The sequence below is a fragment of the Amblyomma americanum genome, chromosome 1 (genome assembly GCF_052857255.1).
Source record: "Amblyomma americanum isolate KBUSLIRL-KWMA chromosome 1, ASM5285725v1, whole genome shotgun sequence".
NCBI lineage: Eukaryota > Metazoa > Arthropoda > Arachnida > Ixodida > Ixodidae > Amblyomma > Amblyomma americanum.
In genome coordinates this window covers 560138884-560155699 of record NC_135497.1, presented here as the reverse complement: position 1 = coordinate 560155699, position 16816 = coordinate 560138884, and the positions used below count along the sequence as shown (strand labels likewise).

Here is a 16816-nt window from a genome sequence, read left to right as displayed (position 1 = left end):
TCGCTGCGGGTGAGAGTATCAATTACATGAAAAGAATAATGGCACTGATGATAAATAGCCACTTCCCCACCTCTGGCTCTGTCTGCCCGGTCAAGTCGAATTGGCGTATAGCTGTGGAATTGCGGAGACGGATCATTTACTGTAAGCCAGGTTTCGCTGAATAAGAGTGCGTCAAAGTTTATCTGGCAAGACATCAAGTAGTCATCTAATTCCTCATGTTTGTTTCGTATGCTCCGGACGTTTTGGTGTAGTACTACAAAGTGGGAATTAAAATCACGGATGTCAGTAGTCGCGTATGTGGCTGCATTTCTTAAGCGGGTGGGACATGATCTGTATACACAACCTTTGGTCCGCCTGCTTACGAGATAAGGGCTACATCATCAACGCTCATGATTTTGATGACGTCAGATGTTTCATCTTTCCTGGCAAGGATCTTTCCATTGCTCACCCAGACAAACTTCCATTTCGCAGCTTTTTTCTTTGCAATGGCTGCTCCAAGAAGCTGCTTGTTTTGTCGAGTCAAGTGTTCATTAACGTAGACTGTGCTCTCTGTTCCTTCGAGACCAAGCAAGGTGGTAACGACCTTCTTTTTCTTAGCTCTCGTGAGCAAAGTTGTTGGTCGTGGGCGATCAACAACTCGCCCATTCGCACGTACGGCCAACGGTCCCTTACGCTTAACCTGGGATTTCGCCGCACGTTTCGTTGGATCTTCGCTATCGCTGACGTCTCGCAAGCTGTTCTTGGCACAGACTTCCTGAGCTTCTTCAACGTAGCAGTCGACATGCAAGCTCATCGCTTCATAGAGCTCAGCACGCACCTCTTCGTCAACGGCGTACTCTCCACCGCTGCGTTGACGGGGCTTCGCGCTCTCGTCCCTGTTTCGCCGTATGCGAAAGATCTCACTGATTTTCCCAATCTGGCAAAGCCGCACACCAGAGTCATCAGTGAAGCACTCGATCACCCACCACATTGTGACTTCGGGACCTCCGGTGTTTGCTCGCCCTCGCCGTTTGTCGGGAGAACACTTCGCTATCGCTCGCCGTGAGTTCCAACGCATGCTTGAACTCGGGATAGTACGCCCTTCCTCCAGCAAGTGGGCGTCGCCACTTCACATGGCGCCATGGGCGACTGGAGACCATGTGGACATTACCGCGCCCTCAGTGCTCACACTTTACCAGACCGCTATCCACTTCCTCACACACAAGACTTCACATCAAATCTGGCTGGGTGCACGATATTCTCTAAAATAGACTTAGTAAAGGCTTATCATCAAATTCCCGTGGAACCCGCTGATATTCCGAAGACGGCCATTGCCACACCGTTCGGCCTCTTTGAGTGTGTGCGGATGCCTTTTGGCTTGCGCAACGCCGTCCAGACTTTTCAGCGAACTATCAACGAGGTTAAGCGAGGCCTCGACTTTGTGTTGGCTTACATCGATGATCTCTTCGTCGTAAGTTCATCCGGTTCTGAGTATGAAGCTCATCTGCGCGCCCTCTTTCACGGACTGGATGAATATGGGCACGTCATCAACCCGAACAAGTGCCTCTTTGGCGTAGCTACAATACAGTTCCTAGGCCACCTTGTCACTCCACAGGGTATTAGGCCTCTCGACAGCAAAGTTGACGCCATTCTTGGACCTCCTGAACTTTCATCGTCGCTTTCTCCTGAAGTGCGCCTCTTTCTGAAGTTTGGCTACAAAAAGAATATTCTGCTGCACCCCTTAAGTAGACTGAAGACGCTGCAGCTGCATTTTCTGCTACCAAGAAGGCGCTCGCCGACGCCACTCTGTTCATACACCTAGTTCCTGACGCTCCACTGAGCCTCGTCACCGACGCCTCGAGCACTGCTGTCGGCGCAGTTCTCGAGCAGCACGTCTCTGGTGGGCAGCCTCTCGGTTTTTTTCTCCCAAAAGCTGAAGCCACCTCAGACCTGAGCCAGTGACACCTGAGCACCTTCGGTCGAGAACTGCTCGCTGTGTACCTCGCCATCAAGCATTTTCGCCACTTCCTGGAGGGCCGGGACTTTCACGTCATCATGGACCATAAGTTCTTGAGTTTGCCTCCCAAAGGAATCACAGCACTACACTGCAAGCAAGATCCGCCGACTGTCTTTTATCTCCGAGTTTACAGTGCATCTCCGTCACGTCCATGGCCCGGAGAATGCTGCTGAAGATGCGCTTTCCCGTGTTAGTGCCATGGCGTCCGAATCATCAGTGGACATGGAGGAGCTAGCGGCTGCACAGCGCAGCGATCCAGAGCTGCATCGTCTTCGCTCCTCATCCACGTCCCTGTCCTTCGCCGAATGCCCACTGCCGATTTCCTCCCACTTCATTACGTGCGTGACATCCACTGGCGTCTCGCGCCCCTACGTACCCTTGGCTTTCGGTAGCACCATTTTTGATTAACTGCACAGCATGAACCACCCTGGTATGCGTGCGACGCAGCAGCTGATCACATCTAGTTTCCTTTGGCCAAGCATCAATGCCGACGTCCGCTGCTGCTGCTGCTGCTGCTAGGAAGAAAGAAAAGGAAAGTGCACAGGCCTGCCTACTGGCTCTAGCCGAGCTACGCTCGCTGCCGCGTGCTGAAGGTAGGAGAGTTAAAGGATAGGGGGGGGGGGGGGGGCAAAGACAAAAAGAAAAGGCGCGCGCTAATATGCCCCGGGCCAATCCCGGAGGCAGGGCAATACCGGGCTGACCCGTGCCTCCGACGTCCGCCACTGGGCACGAACCTGCCTTCACTACCAGCGCGTCAAAGTTCACCGGCATACCGTCACGCCCGCCTCTCCTTTTCTGCCGCCTGACGCACGATTTTCCGACGTTCACATAGACATTGTTGGACCGCTCCCGTTATCACGTGGGGCCTCTTAAGGCGCGCCCACACTAGCGGGAAGCTTCCCGCAGCGGCACAGCGTCAACGTCGACGCTGCCTCGCAGCTCCTCGGAATGACGCTCACACTGCGCGCGTTTTCTCGCTGCGGTTGTCTTGGAATGTGGAGAGAGGAGGCGCTGAGGGAGGACCCGAACGAGCAGAAAGAGAAGGGGATAGTCACGTGACACCAGAGAAGACTGGAAAGCGCGCCCTTTTCCCGCGTCGTCGTCTTGATCGTCTGCTAGCTCTCCTCCCGTCGCCCTTTTTGTCTCGAGGATGGCTGGTTCGAACGATGAGCTGTTGGCTACGGTAAATGTACTTATACTTTTGAAAAAGACATAGCGCATGAAGACAGGATAGTGCAGAGACTGCTGCAGGTGATCGAGATTCGAGCCACGTTGGCCGAAGGGGCACCACCTTTAGCAGGCTGCGAGGTTATCCGAGACTGGGGCTTCGCCCGCGAGGGGCGCAGCGGGGTTTACGGAGCTTCTCCCAAGCGAACTCCCCTAAAGAAAGCCGGGCGCCAGGCCGGGGGACGCTTGTACCCATTTTTACCGGTGGGTGCCCGGCGGTGGGCTTCGAACCATCCACCTCCCGGAGCCGAGACGGGCGCCCTGTCTTCATGCGCTGCCTTTTTCAAAAGTGATGCACCAACAAGCCCAAAGTTCCACCCTATTAAGTACTTAAACTTGTTTGTTCGCTGCTTCTGCACCGTCGCTTCTGCACCGTCTCAAGTAGCATGTCCATGCTGGCAAAGCAGCCGCCGAGTGCCCGGCCGGCCGGACGCGCGCAGCCTCCGCCTCCGCCGACGGGGTCACTGAGCTGGGACCGACGTCACGGTTCACGGTCGGCGCCCATTGGCTGTTCTCGTCAGCGGCACGGGAAAAATAGCTACCGGACCCATCGCTCTGCGGGACTGCACAGCAGGCTCTCCGCGGGAGAAAAACCGGCTTGTGCGGGAAGCGGCGCGCGGAAAACGTTCTGCGTTGTGCGTTTTCCCGCTAATGTGAGCGCGCCTTTATCCGCTCACGTGTGTCGATCGTTTCACCCGCTGGCCTGAGGCGTTTCCCATCGCTGGCACTACAGCCGAGACCGTTGCTTCGGCCTTCATAGCCGGCTGGGTCTCTGGCTTCGGCTGCCCATCTGTCGTCACCACCGACCGCAGCCGCCAGTTTCAATGGGCCCTGTTTGCTGCTTTTGCCAATATTCTGGGCGTCCGCCACATCCATACGACCGCCTACCACCCTTCGGCCAATGGCATGGTAGAACGTCTGCATCGCCAACTGAAGGCTGCCCTTACCACTTTTCAGCCAAGGGAACGCTGGTCCGACCACCTTCCCCTCGTCCTCTTGGGCATTGGCTCGGCACTTAAGGCTGACCTCGGCAGCTCTTCTGCGGAGCTCGTCTACGGTGTACCCCTCCGTCTTCCTGGGGAATTCTTTTCTCCTTCCTCCCCTCCGTTAATCCATGGCGCTTCCACCTACATCCGCGACCTACGCAAGACATTTCGTCACATTACTCCTGTCATCCCTGCAGCCCGTCACCATCAGTCCGTGTTCGTCAGCCAGGACCTGGCCTCCTGCACCCATCCGCCCTGACCACATCCGTCCACCCCTCACGCCGGCCTACGATGGACCGTTCTGCCTCCTGCAACGTGCGCAGAAGACCTTCACGTTAGACGTCAACGGCCGTGAAGACGTCATGGCTACTGACCGACTTAAACCAGCCTACATTGCCACTACTATGCCCGACGGGTCTCCTCTCACTCTCGCTTCGGCTGCGCCACCATTGTGCGCACCTTCCTCCAAGCACATCCGCTGGGGACATCCTGTGGCTTCCGCTCTACGGGGGAGCCCTGTAGCGCCCCTCGCAACGCGCTCGGCTCGCAGGCCATTGCACACGGCGCCGGGCAAGAAGGAGGAAGTTGGGCTAGGCAGCCGCAGCGCGAGCAGCGCAATTAAAAGCTTTCCAAAAACGGCGCTTCGTATAATAAAAGCAAGCAGTTCATACACTCATAGTGACGCACTACTTAATTCCCTAAATTTCATTTTCATTTCATTTCATTACCCGAAAGCCCAGGGGTGCATTACATTGGGGGCGGGGGGAAGGCGTCATCACGACATAAACAGTCTAAAAAAATACAGTAGGTGCGGTGTACATATACAAGGTGTACATACACAAGTAGCGAATGCATGAGATTCTAGGGGGCAAAAGTAAGTGAAAAAGAAAACAAACAGAAAACAATAAATCAAATGAGGTAAAACAGCTTACTTTAGGGTCAGAAGTTCTGCCTAATCACTTAGATGCGTTACCAAATTGTGGCGTAATTTTTAGTTCCTCGTGATGTAGACAATATCTTCGGGAAGGGCATTCCATTCATTCATCTCAAGTTGATGAAAGGATAATCGTAATAAATCTGTTCTAGCAAATGGAGACCCCAATTGCTAGAACGATACAAGAAAAAATACGCGCGACAGGTTTAATTTGCTCAGCGGTGTAGACAGAAGGGTTATGGTAAAGCTTGTGGGAAAACATTAAACGATGAAATTTGCGCCTTTTTTCTGTCAGCTGAGTATTTAAGTCGCGCTTAATCATTGAAAGGCTGGAATACGTGGAAAAGTTACATGAGATAAAGCGCGCACTTAACATATATGAATAACTTTGTTACATACAATATTCTTCCTTTATTTCATCAATTGCTTCCCAACCAGCAAAATGCATTGACTATCTCTGCCCATCCTTCCGTTTGATCTGAGTAGTGATGCCCGTGCACGCCACCGCTTTCTGCGACGAAAGACAAATACAGATTACGGTCGTCGCAGCTTGGAATTTTCAGGCATTACTTATTGGAATAAGCTCCATTCAACTGAAAAAGCTATAACTTGAATTCATTCCTTCCAAAAGAGCGTAAAACAGTTGCTTTTGAAGAAAACGTAGCCTCTTATTTTTTTCGTAAATCTGTAATTTGTTACGCATATCTATAAAGTCATGCATTTTGGTGTTTGCACCTACTGAACATTCGTCTAATTCCATATATGTAGAAAGTTTATTTTAAGTAACAGTGTCTTGTCTGCAGAAGCAATGCCTTCTTGAATAGCCGCCGCGGTTGCTCATGGGTTACGTTGCTCGGCTGCTGACCCGAAACACGCGGGTTCGATCCCGGCGGCCCCATCAAGCGGCGCCCACTGAAACCCCGACACGCAACGTACGGCGATGGTCCAGCAGATGGCGTGCGTATAGAGAATGCACAGAAACGTCTTAGAAACGTATCTGTTATGTAGTGTGTTATGTGTGTGTTATGTACTGTGGCGTTCACGAAGGGGCGACACGGGCGGCAATGAAGACGCAGGCGCTTCGACGAGCTCCGGTGCTGGCAGTTGTCTGGAACGCACTCAAAGTTGCAGACGCCACGTCGCGTCTACAGTTGCCCGATAGACCGCAGCTTTCGCTCTCTAACCAGGTAGTTAAACCGCAGCTACTTTTTTCTCCCGAGAGGGTTTGCGGACTGAGACTAGCTGTACAGCTGGGCCTTACGTTCCAAACAAGCGAACGGGCCACGGTGGAAGGAGCACTATACTCCGTTTCATACATAGCTGTCTACACAGCCAAAGGTACGGAAGTAGTCCGTCAAAAAAAAACTAACAAAATGTGTCACTCCGCCTCGCGTCGTGGCTGAGTGGTACGAAGCGCGGGTATGTTTGTTCATTTTGTGAGGGGGCCCAGGTTCGATCCTCAGCGTAGGTTTGTTCTTTTTTTTATCTTTTTTCGGCGAATCTCTAGATAGAAAGTCTAAATGCGAGCCATATATAAGTGGCCTTTTTTGTTATCAAAATGAAATGACTTCTTTAATAAGAAGCGTGCTGTTAACTTTTTCCGCAGGGAAACGAAAGTGAAATGAGAGTTGGCAACGGACGTGCTGAGAGGCGCTGTTTTTCGGTGTTCACAGATTTTTTCGCATGCTGCACACAATGAATCATTAATTTTGGGGTGATAGAATTCAGTGTGGCTTCAATTATTTTACTCCGCCAGAAAGACCTTCTTTCTTAAACCTCACAACTGTCCGAGGGCTCACTCCGGTCATCTCGCCCACAATTGCGAGAACGTCACGCACAGTCTTCTCGGGGTGGAGCTTCCTTATGCTTGCGTAGACATTAACTATCACCGCCTTGCAGTCTTTAGAAAACTTTAAAGACTTCACCTTGGAAAAGAGGCGAAGAGGAGATGTTTTCGAAGTCGAAGCGGGGGAAGAAAACAAGCGAGCAGGTGACAGCGACGCCATTTTCACAAACAGACCTGCCGGCTCAGCTGCGAAAACCTGATACAGCCGGCGCCTGAGAAAACGAAAAATCTGCGTCACTCGGTTCTGGAAAACATAAAAGAAAAATCAATCTATTTGCAAAATAAAACACTTCCATCGGTCTACTATAATATCAACTACTGTTCACTTTGCTTGTCAATTCATTTCTATTTTTATTTTTGACGCACTATATTATGATGCGGACGAGGATCGCAAACAGGCACCGTAGCCTTGGCTGCGTAGACAGCTAAGTATGAAACGGAGTATAGAAGTTGGATAGTCTCTGCCGCTGAAAGGAGTCCCTAGCTCTTTGTAAAACTGGGCGCCTCTAAATCTGCGTACAGGCCCGCTATTTTCTCGATTTCGTCTCGAATTGTTTCTCGCCTCCTCCGTAGCAAAGACAAGCCGGAGCAATGCTGAACGTAACCACGCGCCATTTCGGGAGAAAGAAGAAACTGCGCCACTCCCGTGTCATGCAGGGAGTGCATTTTCTCGCCGAGATTTTCTCTCGGAAGCCAAGTGACAAATCCCCTCATTTTCGATCCCCACTTTATTCCCTTTCTGGCCCCGGTTTGTTCCCAGTCGCCCACACACCCTCCTGCAGGCGATTTCACGTGAGTGGCACATCGCCTTTGTCGGCGGGGATGCCAAGGAGGACGCTGCAGCCAGTAGTATACTCTATTCCAGGGCTGTCGCGCAGGGGCTCGCATACGAGTCGACTCGTGCAATTCGAAGCCATAACAAGCGCAAGCCGCTATAGCCGAGTCGTACGAAAGAACGCAAAACAAACAGGAGCGGAAGAAGACAGAAGCTCCCCGGAGGACATTTCGGCCACGGCGGCTCCTCGAAGACGGCTTTATCGCGCGCACGCACGCCGATCCCGCGGCGGCGCAGTAAGGGCGGTTCGCTGCGCCCAAATAAAAAGGGACGCATGAGGCCCAGATTGCCTCGGCGCGTGTAGTCGTCGCCGGGCGAACGAGAGCATGGGCGGCGAGTTTTCCGTTGCGTTGGTCCCCATCATCCTCCATTTTATTGGGGCCTCTCCCCTTGCATACCCTCCGTCAGCCGGCGACCGCCCGGACGGTAAGCGGAAGTTGTTCAAGCACAACCACTCAATCCAGCTGGCCGGAAGCTTGTTTTCAAAGGCGTCGCTTATTGAAAGTAATATTCCATGAACGACATCGCACCGCGTTGGTCCGGGCACCCTCTATCTATTTTATGCTGTTTTTTTATATTTTTCTTAGAGGACAAGTAAAAGGGTAAAAGGGTCTTCAATTTAGAAAACAACGCACACAAGCCGGGCTTCACGGATTCCCCATTCCACGGAGCACCGGCAACTCGATCGACGGGAAGGAAGCCATCTAGAGGTGCTTTTTTTTTTTCTTACTGTCCAATGTTTCATAGACGTGCCTTCGATGAACTCTTTATCGAGAAGATGTGGTGCGCCGAGTACCGGCTCACGCATCGGCGAACGCTTGCGGGTGTGTGCAGTGATGATACGCCGGAAATAAAACGTCGAACAATAACCTGAAGACTAGATTAGATAAATTACTTATAACCCGACTGAGTGCCATTTGCGCAGGATCAAAAATAAAATTGGCGTTTTAGTTAAGACATGAACGTAAGCTTAGTCATTTTTTTTTTCGTATTTCGAAACCTTACTCACGAGCCGTAAAAGTTGCTCGCAAATGCAGTCACGTACACTTGCTTGCAACTCATTGCGCACACTGTTCACTGATTCCGGGTATTACAGCAGCGTTTCTTCTCGGGCGCTGAGGGAGATTCTGAACAGCGACATGTTCCGACCCAGTTCTCACCATGCTGTTCTCACCACGGCGGCTACATATACTCTTGTTAGAGTGGATACGGGCAAGTGGGTCTTCGTAATCCGAATGCATTTTTTTTTCAGCGCGAAATTAGACAGGACGTAGCAAAGAGATACACGCAGGACAAATAGTGAACTTCAAGTGATGGTTTATAGACATGACCACAAATATACCTGCACAAAAAAGAAGCCTGAGCCATACCTTCGCTTACGATAATAAAAATAATAATAAATAAACAACAAACCGGAAAATAGCCTTTAAGAAACCAGCAGATCCCCTGGGCGCACGCTCCATGCTGTTCTTAAAAAAATGCAGCTATATGGAAGACAATAGTACAGACGCGGTGCTAACACATTTTTCGTCTGCATTATGTATCTGGAGAGCCAGCTGCCACGGTGGCTCAGTGCTTATGGCGCTCAGCTGCTGACCCGAAATATGGGGGTTCGATCCTAGCCGCGGCTGTCCAATTTCGATGGGGGCGAAATGTTAGAGGCCCGTGTGTTGTGCGATGTGAGTGCACGTTAAAGAAACCCAGGTGGTGGAAATTTCCGGAGCCCTTCACTATGGCGTCCCTCCTAGCTTGACTCACCTAGGGACGTTAAACACCGATAAGCCATATACGTATCTGAAGAGCCGACAAACTTTCCGTGCTGCTCTGCTGTCTGAAGCTGCGCAGTACACTGGTGCTCCTGTACGCAGCAGTGCACGATGGTCTGCTAGGCAGCGGCTGGAATGTTTGGCCAGGGAGCCACGCGCTATGAGCGTGCGGTGCTCTCGCACTGTCGCTGAGACACCTTCCTCTTTGTCCGACGTAGCTTTTTGCGCAGGACAGAGCAATCTCCGTTCTATAGGGGACAAAACAGGTCTCGCGCTTCTTCGTGAGGGCGTTATTGCCACATTTTTTCCCGCTGATCTTGGGGCAGCGCCACTGCACTTTTTGCTGGGCACTAAGGACGACTGGAGAGCCGCACTTTCCTGTAACATTTTCTTTAGGTCGTGGGAGAACCCATGGATGTAGGCAGCGCCTTACTTTCTTGCTTGCTCTTGACGCCCTCCTCGCCACTTCCAGCAGCAGTTTGTCCAGAAGTTCGTTCGTGCAGCACGTGGCCCTTAGGCGTGGCGTTGCGCACATGGTTGCCGCAACATGCGAGGGCAGCGCGTAGGCAGTTAGCGGCGATTCCTCCCTATAACAGTTTCGAATGGGCCGAATCGTACCCCAGGACTTCTTTTTTCGACCGCTCCAACAGACATGCGCATCCTGGAAGACACATTCAGAAACTAGAGGCTGCTGTTCTCTGGCAGCTCAAAGGTGAAACAAAACCGTTTCGAGCAGTCCATGAACAGCATATACTCACTGAGAAAATGATTGCACTCGTCTATTTCTTGTGGTATCCGCTTCAACAGCATCGCCGCTATGGGTACCGCTTGGCAGTCAGCGGCAATCCGCTTCTTTGTCTAGCCCCACCTTTCGCTCTTGGCAGGCTGATCAGGTGTGCTGCGATCTTCAAAGGGGCGGCTGCGCCCGCACGGCGGTCTCAGACGCCTGCATCAGGATTGCCTCGTTGCGCATGCGTTCACCTGGGCGGTTATCATCCACGTGCAGTCGACAAGCCCAATGTGCCCGGATGCAAGAAGCCGGGCGGAGGATCACGTGGTGTCTGCCAAAAGCTATATAAACCGTTCAACACCCAGGCATCATCGCAGTCAGCGGCAATCCGCTTCTTTGTCTAACCCCACCTTTCGCTCTTGGCAGACCGATCAGGTGTGCTGCGATCGTCAAAGGGGCGGCTGCGCCCGCACGGCGGTCTCAGACGCCTGCATCAGGATTGCCTCGTTGCGCATGCGTTCACCTGGGCGGTTATCATCCACGTGCAGTCGACAAGCCCAATGTGCCCGGATGCAAGAAGCCGGGCGGAGGATCACGTGGTGTCTGCCAAAAGCTATATAAACCGTTCAACACCCAGGCATCATCGCAGTCAGCGGCAATCCGCTTCTTTGTCTAGCCCCACCTTTCGCTCTTGGCAGGCTGATCAGGTGTGCTGCGATCTTCAAAGGGGCGGCTGCGCCCGCACGGCGGTCTCAGACGCCTGCATCAGGATTGCCTCGTTGCGCATGCGTTCACCTGGGCGGTTATCATCCACGTGCAGTCGACAAGCCCAATGTGCCCGGATGCAAGAAGCCGGGCGGAGGATCACGTGGTGTCTGCCAAAAGCTATATAAACCGTTCAACACCCAGGCATCATCGCAGTCAGCGGCAATCCGCTTCTTTGTCTAACCCCACCTTTCGCTCTTGGCAGACCGATCAGGTGTGCTGCGATCGTCAAAGGGGCGGCTGCGCCCGCACGGCGGTCTCAGACGCCTGCATCAGGATTGCCTCGTTGCGCATGCGTTCACCTGGGCGGTTATCATCCACGTGCAGTCGACAAGCCCAATGTGCCCGGATGCAAGAAGCCGGGCGGAGGATCACGTGGTGTCTGCCAAAAGCTATATAAACCGTTCAACACCCAGGCATCATCGCAGTCAGCGGCAATCCGCTTCTTTGTCTAGCCCCACCTTTCGCTCTTGGCAGGCTGATCAGGTGTGCTGCGATCTTCAAAGGGGCGGCTGCGCCCGCACGGCGGTCTCAGACGCCTGCATCAGGATTGCCTCGTTGCGCATGCGTTCACCTGGGCGGTTATCATCCACGTGCAGTCGACAAGCCCAATGTGCCCGGATGCAAGAAGCCGGGCGGAGGATCACGTGGTGTCTGCCAAAAGCTATATAAACCGTTCAACACCCAGGCATCATCGCAGTCAGCGGCAATCCGCTTCTTTGTCTAACCCCACCTTTCGCTCTTGGCAGACCGATCAGGTGTGCTGCGATCTTCAAAGGGGCGGCTGCGCCCGCACGGCGGTCTCAGACGCCTGCATCAGGATTGCCTCGTTGCGCATGCGTTCACCTGGGCGGTTATCATCCACGTGCAGTCGACAAGCCCAATGTGCCCGGATGCAAGAAGCCGGGCGGAGGATCACGTGGTGTCTGCCAAAAGCTATATAAACCATTCAACACCCAGGCATCATCGCAGTCAGCGGCAATCCGCTTCTTTGTCTAACCCCACCTTTCGCTCTTGGCAGACCGATCAGGTGTGCTGCGATCTTCAAAGGGGCGGCTGCGCCCGCACGGCGGTCTCAGACGCCTGCATCAGGATTGCCTCGTTGCGCATGCGTTCACCTGGGCGGTTATCATCCACGTGCAGTCGACAAGCCCAATGTGCCCGGATGCAAGAAGCCGGGCGGAGGATCACGTGGTGTCTGCCAAAAGCTATATAAACCGTTCAACACCCAGGCATCATCGCAGTCAGCGGCAATCCGCTTCTTTGTCTAACCCCACCTTTCGCTCTTGGCAGACCGATCAGGTGTGCTGCGATCTTCAAAGGGGCGGCTGCGCCCGCACGGCGGTCTCAGACGCCTGCATCAGGATTGCCTCGTTGAGCATGCGTTCACCTGGGCGGTTATCATCCACGTGCAGTCGACAAGCCCAATGTGCCCGGATGCAAGAAGCCGGGCCGAGGATCACGTGGTGTCTGCCAAAAGCTATATAAACCGTTCAACACCCAGGCATCATCGCAGTCAGCGGCAATCCGCTTCTTTGTCTAACACCGCCTTTTGCTATTGGCAGGTGAGTTTGATTTTCCAATTGCTGTAACTGGTTATATTGTATTTCTTTTTTCCCGCCGCTGACTGCAAAAGTGCCTGATACATGCTCTGCTTGCACAAAACCCGTGGACGGGAAGTGTTTGACTTGTTCTCGTTGCAAACGTAGTTACCACTTTGGGAAGAACTGTTCTGCTATCACGAAAAGTGCGTTTTCAAAATTGTCGACAGCTAAGCGTGAAACCTGGACATGTCCATCATGCCAATCCAGTACAAGCAATCACTCCGACTCAGATTAGAGTGATGTTTCTTTTGGTCCTGAATTCTCTGGTATTAACAGCCAGCTTGACCAACTGAGAGTTACAGTTGAAGCATTCACAGCTAAAGTGGAGGAACTGCTTCAATTTAATGCAACAGTTGAAAAGATGGCTGAAACTGTCACTGAATTTCAATCGTCAATTGAGTTCCTTTCTAATAAATATGACTCTGTTATGTCTACCCTGGAAGCTATCCAAACTGAGTTAACTCAGGTACATGCCTGAGTGGAATCGCCATTTGAGACGTTTGTCGCTCAGGCATAGCTACTGGATAAATCAAGGTGCGAAGTTAATGATCTTGAACAGTACAGCAGGCGATGCAATTTTAAAATCCACGGCCTCCAAACCAACCCTACTGAGATTTTGGTTTCTTTCATGGGTGATCTAGGTCAGAAACTAGAGTTTCCAGGTTTGAAGCGAATACAATTGCTTCAATACATCGAATGCTGAACAAGGACAGTTCGACTCCCCCTATCCTTGTGCAGATGCGTGACGTGGCGTCTAAAGAAAAACGGCTTGCTCTACGCACAAAGCGTCGCGATTTGCCTGCTGATGTGTCTCATCCTCGGCTGTATTTCAATGCAAATTTGACAAGGACAAACAAGGAGCTTTTCCGATTGGCCATGTCAAAGGGAGAAGAGAAGCAGTACAAATCTATTTGGACACGCAACGGCAAAGTTCTGGCCAAGAAATCAGAAGTGAAGTCTGTCATCCGCATTGAGAAGATGTCTAACCTGGATAAGATCTGCTAAGCATGGGCGATCTCAAATTCCTTGCGTTTACAACATTTTATGGAGTAACAAAATTTTTCACAAGTGACGCACAACTTGCTTTTCGAGCGACGCACGTTAATATCCGCAGTATCCGAAAGCACTGGGATCAATTCATGGCACTAAGTTCACCTTTCCGTTCTACATTTGACGTATTTGTACTGACGGAAATTAATATTTCAGCTCATATTTTTAATCAGTACGCAATACTGGGTTACCAAGCAATTTCATGTACACGACCTGCAAAAAAGGGGGCGGCATCGCAGTTTTTGTGAGAGGCAGTTGGACTGTTACAGAGCTAAATTTTGACTTCCAGCAAGCAGAATTTGTAGCATTGCGTATGAGCACGGCAGCTCTCTCTTTGATACTCTTTGCAGTATACCGACCCCCCTGATTCAATGGCAGGCTCTTTTTGATCGAACTGGACAACGCCCTCTCAGCTCACTCGCATGAAGACTATATCTCTGTAATAGGCGATATTAACATAGATACCTTTCGCGCTTCTATGGCTCTGGTCGCAGATTATCTTGATCTGTTATCAAAATGGGGAATGCAACCAACTATCCAGAAAACAACGCGGGAAGAATGTCTGGCGTGGCAACTTTTCGTCTCTTGCATCGACCATATAAATATAAGAGCTACGAATTTCGCCCTACAATCTGCTATCGTCGAAGAAAAACTGTCAGACCACTACTTTTTTTGTTGCTCATTAGCCCGGAAATCGAACCCTCCAACAGCGGATCGCGGTAAAAAAGATATAGCCATCTGTGATCCCAAAATATTCTACAGACTGGCATCAGAATACGATTGGGAAGTATTCTTGGAAAAATTGTCCCCGATAGACATTTATGATAAGCTTGTTGAACTAGTACGAGAGTTTAAGAAAGCGGCTACTGGCGTGGTTGAAATCATGCAGCGCAATAAAGAAAACTCATGGATGACCTCAAAAATACTATCAGCTATAAAAGAAAAAGATTTGCTCTGGGCACAGTCGAAAAGGGCACCTAAATCTATCCTGCTAACGTCAAAGTTTAGGACTGCAAGATATAAAGTAAATGCGATGATTCGTCAGGCTAAACGAGTACATTTTCGTGACAAGTTCAAGAATGCAGGCTCAGATACTAGAGATTAATAATCTTTGATTAATGATCAAAGAGGTGTCAAAAAGCGTGGCAATGATGGAAATATTTTGTGTTGCATTTCGGCACTGACGAAGAAAACATATCTAAGGAATTCAAGTTTTTTTCGCAAGTTTCGGGTAGTGCGCAACAGCATTCCTTGTTTTGTACTCTTAAGAAAAGCACAATCGAATCTGCACACCGACCATTGCTAAGTAAGGATGAGCTAAGTTCAATTATTTTTGGTCTTAAACGCAATAGATCTGTGGGAATAGATGGCATTTCAGTTGATGATCTGCGAACCTTGTTCGACATACTTACAGGCGTGTTGCTATCGCTGTTCAACAGCATTATCTCAAGTGGCATGACCCCGGCAAACATGAAAGCGGCTATTTTCTCCCCAATTCACAAAGGTGGTGCGCATAATAGGTATGAGAATCATCGTCCCATTTCAGTCTTGCCCTGTTTGACTCAAATATTAGAAAAAAACATCTGCTCTTTACAATGACAAGTTTTTTAGATAATGACAAAACCATGTCACCGCGTCAGTACGGTTTTGTACAAGGTAAAGGGACGGAAATGATTTTGGAGGACTTTTCTGACATGTTAAATCGTTCTTTCGAATGTAACCAAGTGGTGTGTGCACTGTTACTGCATGTCTCAAGGCTTTTGACAGCGTTTGTCACAGTGTGTTATTGTGTAAACTGTCCAAGTTAGGCTTCCGTGGAATATTTCTTTCGCTTTTGGAAAATCTTTTACACCAGACAACGCAATACGTCTTGATTGGGCAGGAAAAGAGCTCTCCTTTGCTAATAAAAGCTGGCGTTCCTCAAGGCTTCATAATTAGTCCTCTGTTATTTAACGTCTACGTGAATGACCTTTCAAACCCTCTGCCTGTAGGCCTGTATCAGTATGCTGACGATACTGTATTCGCATCCCTGTCACCGAACTACTCTGACTCACTTTCTTCTCTTCAAGCTGCAGCAACTATTGCTATGGACTGGTTCTTTCACAGCCCGATGAAGAAGGTAGATTTAAGCCATCAGCTGTTCTTGCATGGATCTGATTGCTCTCAATGTCAGTGTGTACCCCTGAGCTATACAACTGCAGTGAAATACCTAGTATTATACTTTGACTGTGTTCTTTCATTGAATGATCACTTATCCTGCGTTTCTAAAAAGCTCCGAACCGTCTCCTGTGTGCTTTACAACAGCAGGTACTACATGCCACTTTCAATCGCTACGCAAAGTTATTGTAAACGCTCTTGGTTATGGCGTACTGCGTTATGGCACAACGATTTATGGTCACTGTTCAATTCGTTGCAAGTACAGGATCAACTCTCTCCTACGATCTTTGTTAAAAAATATTGGCTATGATTTAGGCCTGCACTCCAAATCTGATGTTTTTAAGGTATTTTCGCTACCTGATTTTGATCGCCTTTTGATGGAAATGATTGTCCTGAAACATTTTTGGTTTAGTGACTATAAGATTCCGTATGTTCCCACATTGTCTCTTCGACCGAAGGAACCTTTTCGTATTCCCCGACGGTCTACAAGATATGGAAAGCGAGAAAGAAATTTTTACGTTCCCTTTTACATTAACAGGTAACCTCCAAGTGTTCGCTGGGCAAAAACTAAATTTGAAACAAAAAAGATGCTGAGATACACTAATTAGTGGGTGTATGACGTCGTACACATATGCCCCACCACCTGTCAAGTAAATCCTGTGATTTCATTGGTTACTGCTCTATTTTTTCCACTGAGCTGAGGTATTGTCATGCCATTTTGGTTTTACTTCCTCGCAATATATTCAGTTGGTTTTTTTTTTCATATGTAACATAGGTTTTCTATCTATTCTTACTTTGCCACCAGCCGCCGCGGTGGCTGAGTGGTTATGGCGCTCCGCTGCTGACCCGAAAGACGCGGGTTCGATCCCGGCCGCGGCGGTCGAATTTCGATGGAGGCGAAATTTTAGAGGCCCGTGCGC

The 16816-nt window shown here is 50.3% G+C and overlaps 1 protein-coding gene and 1 pseudogene across 4 annotated transcripts in view; one reads left to right on the top strand and one right to left on the bottom strand.

The window, feature by feature from the left end:
- The window catches only part of LOC144116373 (protein tolkin-like), a 1150388-nt gene that overhangs the window by 236513 nt on the left and 897059 nt on the right, over positions 1-16816 (bottom strand). The gene's annotated exons all lie outside the window — the stretch shown is intronic.
- Positions 1-16816, top strand: part of LOC144113649 (uncharacterized) — a 29947-nt pseudogene that overhangs the window by 4292 nt on the left and 8839 nt on the right. The window lies entirely within an intron of this gene.